This window comes from Limanda limanda, chromosome 16 (assembly GCF_963576545.1).
Source record: "Limanda limanda chromosome 16, fLimLim1.1, whole genome shotgun sequence".
Lineage (NCBI taxonomy): Eukaryota > Metazoa > Chordata > Actinopteri > Pleuronectiformes > Pleuronectidae > Limanda > Limanda limanda.
The window spans coordinates 26,184,438-26,192,718 of record NC_083651.1 but is presented as its reverse complement, the minus strand read 5'-3'; positions in this window follow the sequence as shown (position 1 = coordinate 26,192,718).

The window sequence follows — 8,281 nt, the reverse complement described above, 5'->3', positions numbered from 1 at the left end:
CTTTTGCCTTTCAATGTTGACTGTTGTCCAGTAGCTGTAAGCAGTTTTGAATAGAATAAATAAATACAGAAATAAATGAATCAGTCTTAAATTTATTTCAACATTTATTTATGTATCTGTGTCATATTTAAATTAGGTATGAGGTCCTTACCTCAGTCTCGAGCAGGATTGGTCAACTGAGCGATCCAGATGGATGCAATCTATTCCTAGCGCGTGCATGCTCAAGGCAGAAGCTGCAGTTGGTTTGTACCAAGCTGGAGTTTTCCTTTTCGTCCTCCACTCTGACCTGCTCTCATTTTAACTAATAAACACTCGCTCACTAGTTATCAGGACCTGAACAGCACATACAGTAATTTAGTGTTTGTTTGATTCGCTCCAGAGTTTGAGACTGCATTTAAACTCGTCAACATTTTGCGCTGAGTACAACGAGACATGATGCTCACAGTCAAGACTTGTCACCTAAACATCCCAAAAAAATAATTAAAAATTAACTCTTAATGTGAACTAGTTCATTTTCATCTGCATGTACTGAACCCTAAACTATTTATTTTTAAGTGTGAACTGGCACAACACTGCAAATAGCTACTGGAAAACAGTCAGCATTGAAAGGCACATGCTAATGGGCCTTTCCAGTTGAAGAACTGGAACATCACACACCTGTGACCAATCCTGCATGAGACTGAGGTTAGGACCGCCTTTTTCATTAGCATACGGTCACAGAATACATAAACAAATAAATGTGGGAATAAATTCTCTTTTCTAATGTATTGTGTTGTTTAGAATAAACGCAGTGGATCTGGGGTCTCATTTATAACTGTTGTGTACGCACAAAACGGGGCCTGAAACGTGCGTACGCCACTTCTCACGCAAACGTTGGGATGATAAAAACAAACTGAAAATGTGCGTATTTCCACGCAAACTGAGCCATGCGTACAAACGTTTTGGAGACGGGAAAGTGACGACGCAGACGTGACATGGTGAACTGAAGCCAGATTATTGATCCAATTCATCATTTACTTTAAAACCAACAGCTTAGTTTTGCTCATGCGACATATCTGTTCCAAACTAACCTTTTAATTTAAAAATATATAAAACAACGGACAGCAAATTACATTTAGATTCCATTTAACAGCGGAGTTACAGAGACGTCATTATTAGGATTTAATATCTTCTAACACTGCGTGTATCACTGTGCGTGTATCATCAAAGCACTGCAGTGAAATAGACTATGCCATCAGGTGCACAGAGCGCACATGAGATCACTGACAAGAAATGAAGAAGCTTTCCAAATAATATTCCAGAGTGGAGGTGAGGATCCACTGATGGGAGGCAGGGTATCAGTGTACTTTCTCTATTAGTGACATCACGGCTGTCCCATAAAATCGTTCTTCACCTTAAGAACAAACACCTCAATGTTAGTGTCAGAAAGTTTCGCTTCCTCTTCTCATCGCTTGATGCCGTGACTCCGTCAGGACTCACATGGAAACCCATTGGTCAGCAGCATAATTTTATAATCATGCCGTGCTTTGCATTGACCATTTATGGTTGAAAGTGGGCGTGTGGAGGGCGGATTTGGAGGCAGATCCATGTACGAAACGTTTGCAGGTGGACTGTGATTTATAAAGCGAACATTGCGTTCAGGTGTGCGTAAGCACGGTTTTATAAATCGGGATCTTCTTCTGCGTATGTACTTTCTGGCATTTGTGCGTACGTACACTTTTAGAAGGAATCCTACGCACTGATTTATAAAGGAGACCCCTGGTCTTTTTCTCCAATGCAGCTGATATGGACACCTTCATCAACACCATCTCCTCCCCCTATGTTTGACCAAAACCCACCAGCATAGTCATAAAAGGTGACCAACGAATGCGGCGCAATTATTATCATCATTAACTGGAAGAAACCTCTAGCACAGTGGTCGCCTGGAAAGATCTCATTTATACAGCAGTGAGGGGGATTCGTACTAAAAGTATGTGCGCACTAAAGCTCTGATATATAAAACGGTGCACATGCACACCTGTAGACCTTGACATTTATAGAGAAACGCAACAGTTACCACAATGAGCAAGTAATTTGGCGACTGTGGGGAGAAAATACTCCCTCATTAACTGGATAAAAACCTCTAGCACAATGGTCACCAACCCATTGAACGCAATACAACAGGAATGTCTGTTTCGGCTCCTGAATAAATATTGTGGTTCATAGCAGAATAAACAGAACATTCTTTCACCTGAGTGAAAATTGAGTTTATGTCACAAACATCAGTTTTACAACACTTTCTGTATGCACTCCAGGGTCTCTGTTGACCGAATCCATTCTTTTGTTTAAAAAAAGGGATTTTATTGTAAAATATTTGCAGGAGTGGTAGATGTACGGCTTCATACTGTAGGTGGAAATGACCTGTATGCATGTATGTATGCGCGAATGAGCAGTATGGAGGCATGTCATGTTTTTTCTGGGTTTTTTGTTATCTCTGAAGCTAATTTAAAAAATGTCTTCCATTGTATTGGATTCTGCTGCAACACGTTACCCCTGAGACTCCTAAAGTGTTTTGTGGACTCAAACACTTTACTCCACCCATTGGCATAGTGATGAGTAGATAACGAGTGAATTTTAATTTCTGGGTGAACCATACCTTTAAGGGCAGTGGATGCCATTCAAGAATCACAATTTGTCTCATAAGGCTATACAAATGTAATTTGATTGATTGACAGATATACTTTATTTGCGCCGTGATATACTTTATTTGCGCCGTAGAGAAAGGTCGCACTGACAATGGCTCCACATGCACTACGCAGTTTTATGTTTATTTCACTTTTTCTTGTTTGTTTTTTTGTACACACTGCACTGTCGCTCATACAGTACGATCGACTCGTACTTTTGGATATACTTTCATCGCTAAATACGGAGCAACACATTAACTTTCCCTACCGGGGTGACCAGACTCTTGATCATTGTTACACACAAATACGGAATAGCTACAAACCCCTCCCCCGCCCTGCTTTTGGGAAGTCGGATCACACTTCCATTATGCTCATCCCAACCTACAGAAAGCGCCTAAAACAGGAAAAAACGTTTTTTCGGGCAGTTCAACGCTAGCTGTGAGTGCTGAAGTGTGGGGACATCAACGAATACACAGACACTGTCTCTTCATATATCTCCAAATGCATCGATGATGTCGTCCCTAGGGTCAGTGTCAGGACTTTCCCTAACCAAAAGCCCTTGGTAAATTTAATGTCCGTGCTAAGCTCAGAGCACGGACCTCTGCCTTTAACTCCGGTGACCCAGAGGCCTTGAGGAAGTCCAGATGGGACCTGCGCAGGGCTATCAGAGATGGAAAAAGAGACTACAGGGACAAGCTGGAGTCCAACTACCTCAGCTCTGGCCCCCGACGCTTGTGGGGTGGCCTGCGACACATCACAGGCTATAAAGGGAGAAATAGCAGTGATGATCAGCCCGCCGCCTCTCTACCTGATGACCTCAACACCTTCTACGCACGGTTTGAGGCAACCAACATCCTTCCATCCGCGAGACTGGCCGAGGACCGAGACGATGACTGCACTCTGTCCCTGACCGTGGCTGACGTCAGGCGAGAGCTTCAAAGAGTGAAGCCTCGAAAGTCATCTGGGCCCGATGGAGTTCCAGGCCGTGTCCTCAGGGGGTGCGCCGACCAGCTAGCGGAGGTCTTCACCTCCATATTCAACCTCTCCCTTCATCTGTCTCAGCGTTCAACACGATTGTTCCTGCCAAACTTGTCCCCAAGCTCAGGAGCCTGGGTCTTAAAACCCCCCTGTGTAACTGGAACTTGGACTTCCTGACGAGCAGACCCCAGGTGGTGAGAATGGGCAACCACACATCCTCCTCACTGACCCTGAGCACCGGGGCCCCTCAGGGCTGCGTGCTCAGCCCTCTTCTGTACTCCCTGTACACGCAGGACTGTGTAGCAACACACAGTTCTAACATCATCCTCAAATTTGCAGACGACACCACCATCGTGGGCCTCATCTCCAACAACGATGAGACCGCCTATAGAGATGAGGTCAGTGGCTTGGTTACATGGTGCCAAGAGAACAACCTGTCTCAATGTCTGCAAGACCAAGGAGATGATCTTGGACTTCAGGAAGCTGCAGAGGGGGGGTCACAATCCCATACACATCGACGGAGCTGTGGTGGAAAGAGTCTCCGAGTTGAAGTTCCTCGGTGTGTTCATCCCGGATTACATGACCTGGTCCAAACAAGCGGACTCGGTGGTCAAAACTGCACAAAAGCGCCTCTACTTCCTGAGGAGACTGAAGAAGTTTGGCATGGCTGGAAAAACCCTGACAAACTTTTACAGGTGCACCATCGAGAGCATCCTCACAGGCTGCACTACTGCCTGGTTTGGTAGCTGCTCTGCTGCTGATCGCAAGGCCCTGCAGAGGGTGGTGAAGACAGCGGAGCGGATCATCGGCTGCCATCTCCCTTCCGTGCAAGGCATCTACAGCACAAGATGCCTGAGAAAAGTACGGAAGATCATCAAGGACCACAGCCACCCAGGCTGTGGAATTCTAACACTGCTGCCGTCTGGGAGACGCTATCTGAGCATCCGAGCACGGACCACCAGACTTAAAAACAGCTTCTTCCCACAGGCCGTAAGGCTTCTTAATCAGCAATACTGACCCTCTGAACAGTTACAATGTACATTCTGCTCCACCACCCATACAAATACACTTTCTACACATATATTCATATTATTTAATTTAATATTCCCCCCGCTTCAACTGTTGGTAAACTGCTGCTTATTTTTGCTTTGCTATGTTATATGTTATATGTTTGTGTCTATGTTATATGTGATATGTTATATGTTATGTTATTTTTTATTTTGTAAAGCCCTTGCCTGCCAGGTCAAAAGATCACAGGTCCCACTTACTACGTTAATACGTTTAATATTCCCCACTCCACCCAGTAAACATCTGCTTCATTTTAATATTTTTCTGGTTCATTTTAATATTTTAATATTTTATACGTTATATGTTATATGGTATGTCAATTCTTTCTTTTTTTTTTAAAATTTTTGTAAAGCCCGTCTACTGTGTAGATGCTGCCTGCATAGATGCTGCCTGCCATGTCCCAAGAATTTCACTGCTCCAATGACGCTGTCATTGGTGTATGTGACAATAAACTTTGATTTGATTTGATTTGAACCACCACCAGTGTTTAGACCCTGGGGGGAATTCCAGTAATACTTTCTGCTTCACCCCCATCTAATCCCGATAATATCACATCCAGTGATAGCCTGAAGAATATAACATTCACATCACTGTCTGTTCGCATATCAATAAATATTGTTAAAACGCTGAATCGAACTCTCTCCTGATTAAAATGTATGTAGAGCAATCGAACCGATTACTTCAAACATCAGTGGATCTTTATGTCAAAGCTGGGATATTATTTGGAAATAGAAGTTTGAAAGTTTCAGGTCCTGTTTTGTGCGTACACAACAGTTGTAAATGAAGCCCCTGGACTGTTCTTTTTATTCAAACTGTTGAACTATAATTAAAATCAAACTATGTTGATGAAGTTGAAGTTAGGGATGTTGTAGATTTTATTTGACAAGACTTGAAACTGACACCATGGATGTAATATATGAAGTGCATGACACTGCCAAAGAACATCAAAATTGCATGGCATGTAAATATGGGAATGGGGTGCAAAAGGATGACTATATGGGTACCAGGCAGCTTACTGTAAATGTTTATTGCCTTAACGTTAACACAGTTTGTTCTGCTTTTAATATTTACATTTTTTTCCTAAGCAAACATGTATTTGTAACAAAAAGAGTATTATGTTTGTTTACAAAAAAAACCAAAACCTCTTAACAAGATTAACTATGATCCTGGTCATCCTCCCGGCTTAAACCCTGTTGATGCAGCTCCTTCGCAGAGTTGGGGAAAACAGTCAGCAGGGACCTAGGCAGTAACTACAAACTACCAGGCTGTTGCAAATGACACCCATAGGTGTCTAGCAACTGTAAGGGAAATGTAACATTTTGACCACAATATGATCATGTTTATTTCCCCTTTGATCATGTTTGAATCTCATACAATGTAACCTTGATCATGCTGTATCCTGTACAACTCATTAGAAGATCCTGACCCTTGACTTTGTAACAACCCCAACCAGAGTGGGAGGGATGAGCCAAATGTATAAGGACAAAGAACTGCTTCCCATCGATGTGCTTATTACAAACTAACCTTTGTCGTATGCACCATGCTCTGAGCATTAAAGTGTGACAATACTTCAAGAGAATTGTGTCTCGTTCCTCGTTGTTAAGGTGGGATTGTAGAAATTGCCACGATACAACTCTAATAATCGGTCACTCCATAATTAGAAATGCAAGGATTGGAGAGGCTCTTACTCTGTTTCCCCAGTAAATGGTAAATGGTTTTGTATTTATATAGCCCTTTTCCAAGCGCATGATATCACAAACAATGTTCCCGATGTAATAACATCCCTTTAGGCCTTATTTTATTTTCTATTTATATGCTACCTCTTGGCCAAAAAATCCAATGCCACAACGTCTCCTTTCACTGCTCTACAGATACAGTCCGGCACCCAAGAAGTTTAAGTACATAATGTGGAAATCTCCTGAAAAAAATGAATCAAGTGAAACAACTTTTTTCTATAGAGAATTTGTGCTTGATACAAAAGAGCAAATGATAAACAACAATTTAAAACAATAAACAATGGGGGGGGGGGGGGGGGGGGGGTAGAAAAACGTAAAGCTTGCTGTGTCACTGATATTGGCACCCTCTGTTGTAAATCAGTATGGAAACACATTATGACTCACCTGTGGTAAATCACAAATGATAATCCCCTGTGATAAATTTTCATGCCCATTTGACATATTAGCCAATGAATGCTGACTTCCGTGTTTTAAAAAGCCACCTGTTATTCCCTGTTCCTTTGTCACAATGTTGAATACAAAGGAGCTGTCTGAGGACATCAGAAGGGCTATTATTAGCATACACAAGACCTCCATAGGGTAGAAGACCATCTCCAAAGACCTTGGTATCCCTGTTTCAACAGTAGGTAATGTTATTAAGAAGTTTGCCAAGCATGGAACTGGACGTGGGGGGGAAGAGAAAAATTGATGAGAGAAGTCTTTGAAGGTTGGTGCGAATGGTGGATGTGGCAGTGGTGCATGCCACGGGGCTCTCCAACACACAGCCAGCAACGGACTGATTCCTTTTTGAGATATTTACGATCAAAACATATAAAATTTAACACACACAAAGTACCAAGCTTTACAGCTTCGGTTCGACTTCTCTCAGTCTCTCTCTTGGCAATGCGCACCAACAGTATGTTTACAGACGGTGCAATGAAGCCTTCAAGGAAAAGAACACCCTACCAACACTTAAGCATGGTGGAGGATAAATAATGCTGTGGGGCTGCTTTGCTGCATCTGGTACTGGAGGCCTTGACCGTATCACAGGAATGATGAAATCAGAGAATTACCAAGAGATTTTAGAGCGAAATGTCCTACCCAGTGTAAGAAAACTTGGTTTGAGGCGAAGCTCATGGGTCCTCTAGTAAGACAAAGACCCAAACCACACATCCAAAAGCACGCAGGAATGGTTGAAAAGGAAAAAATGGACTGTTTTAAAATGGCCAGCGTAAAATGAGTCCTGATCTCAATTCAATTGAAAATCTTTGGGGTGAGCTGAAATCTGCTATTGGGGAAAAGAACCCTGCAAACGTTCAAGAGCTTGAACAAATTGCAAAGGAAGAATGGGAGAAAATACCAGCTGAGAAGTGCAAGAAGCTTATAGATGGCTACAAGAAACGTTTGGAGGCTGTCATCAGTGCCAAAGGGTGTGCAACCAGTATTAAAGAGGGGTGCCGTTATTGCTGCACATGATGTTTTTTCTGTTTCTTCTTTGAAATTACAATATGCAAGTTGAAAAAACAATTTTCTTTGTTAAATTACTTCGGACCTCCAATTCAAAGATCCTGATGATATAAATTTGTTACATTTCCATTTATTCTGAAGATATTGTACTGGTTATGCAAAAAATTAAGGGGTGCCAATAATGGTGAGCAGGATTGTATACCATCCACTTAGACCCGATGACCCTTAAACAGGGGTGTCCAAACTACGGCCCAGGAGCCAACTGCAGCCCGCCATCCATTTTTAATTGCCCGTTTCAAAGTCATAAGTAGAATGGACTATGGTCCACTGTATTGCACTTCTTAGTTGAAACATTAGGTGGTGCCAAACTTACTCCTGACCTGCCAGCTG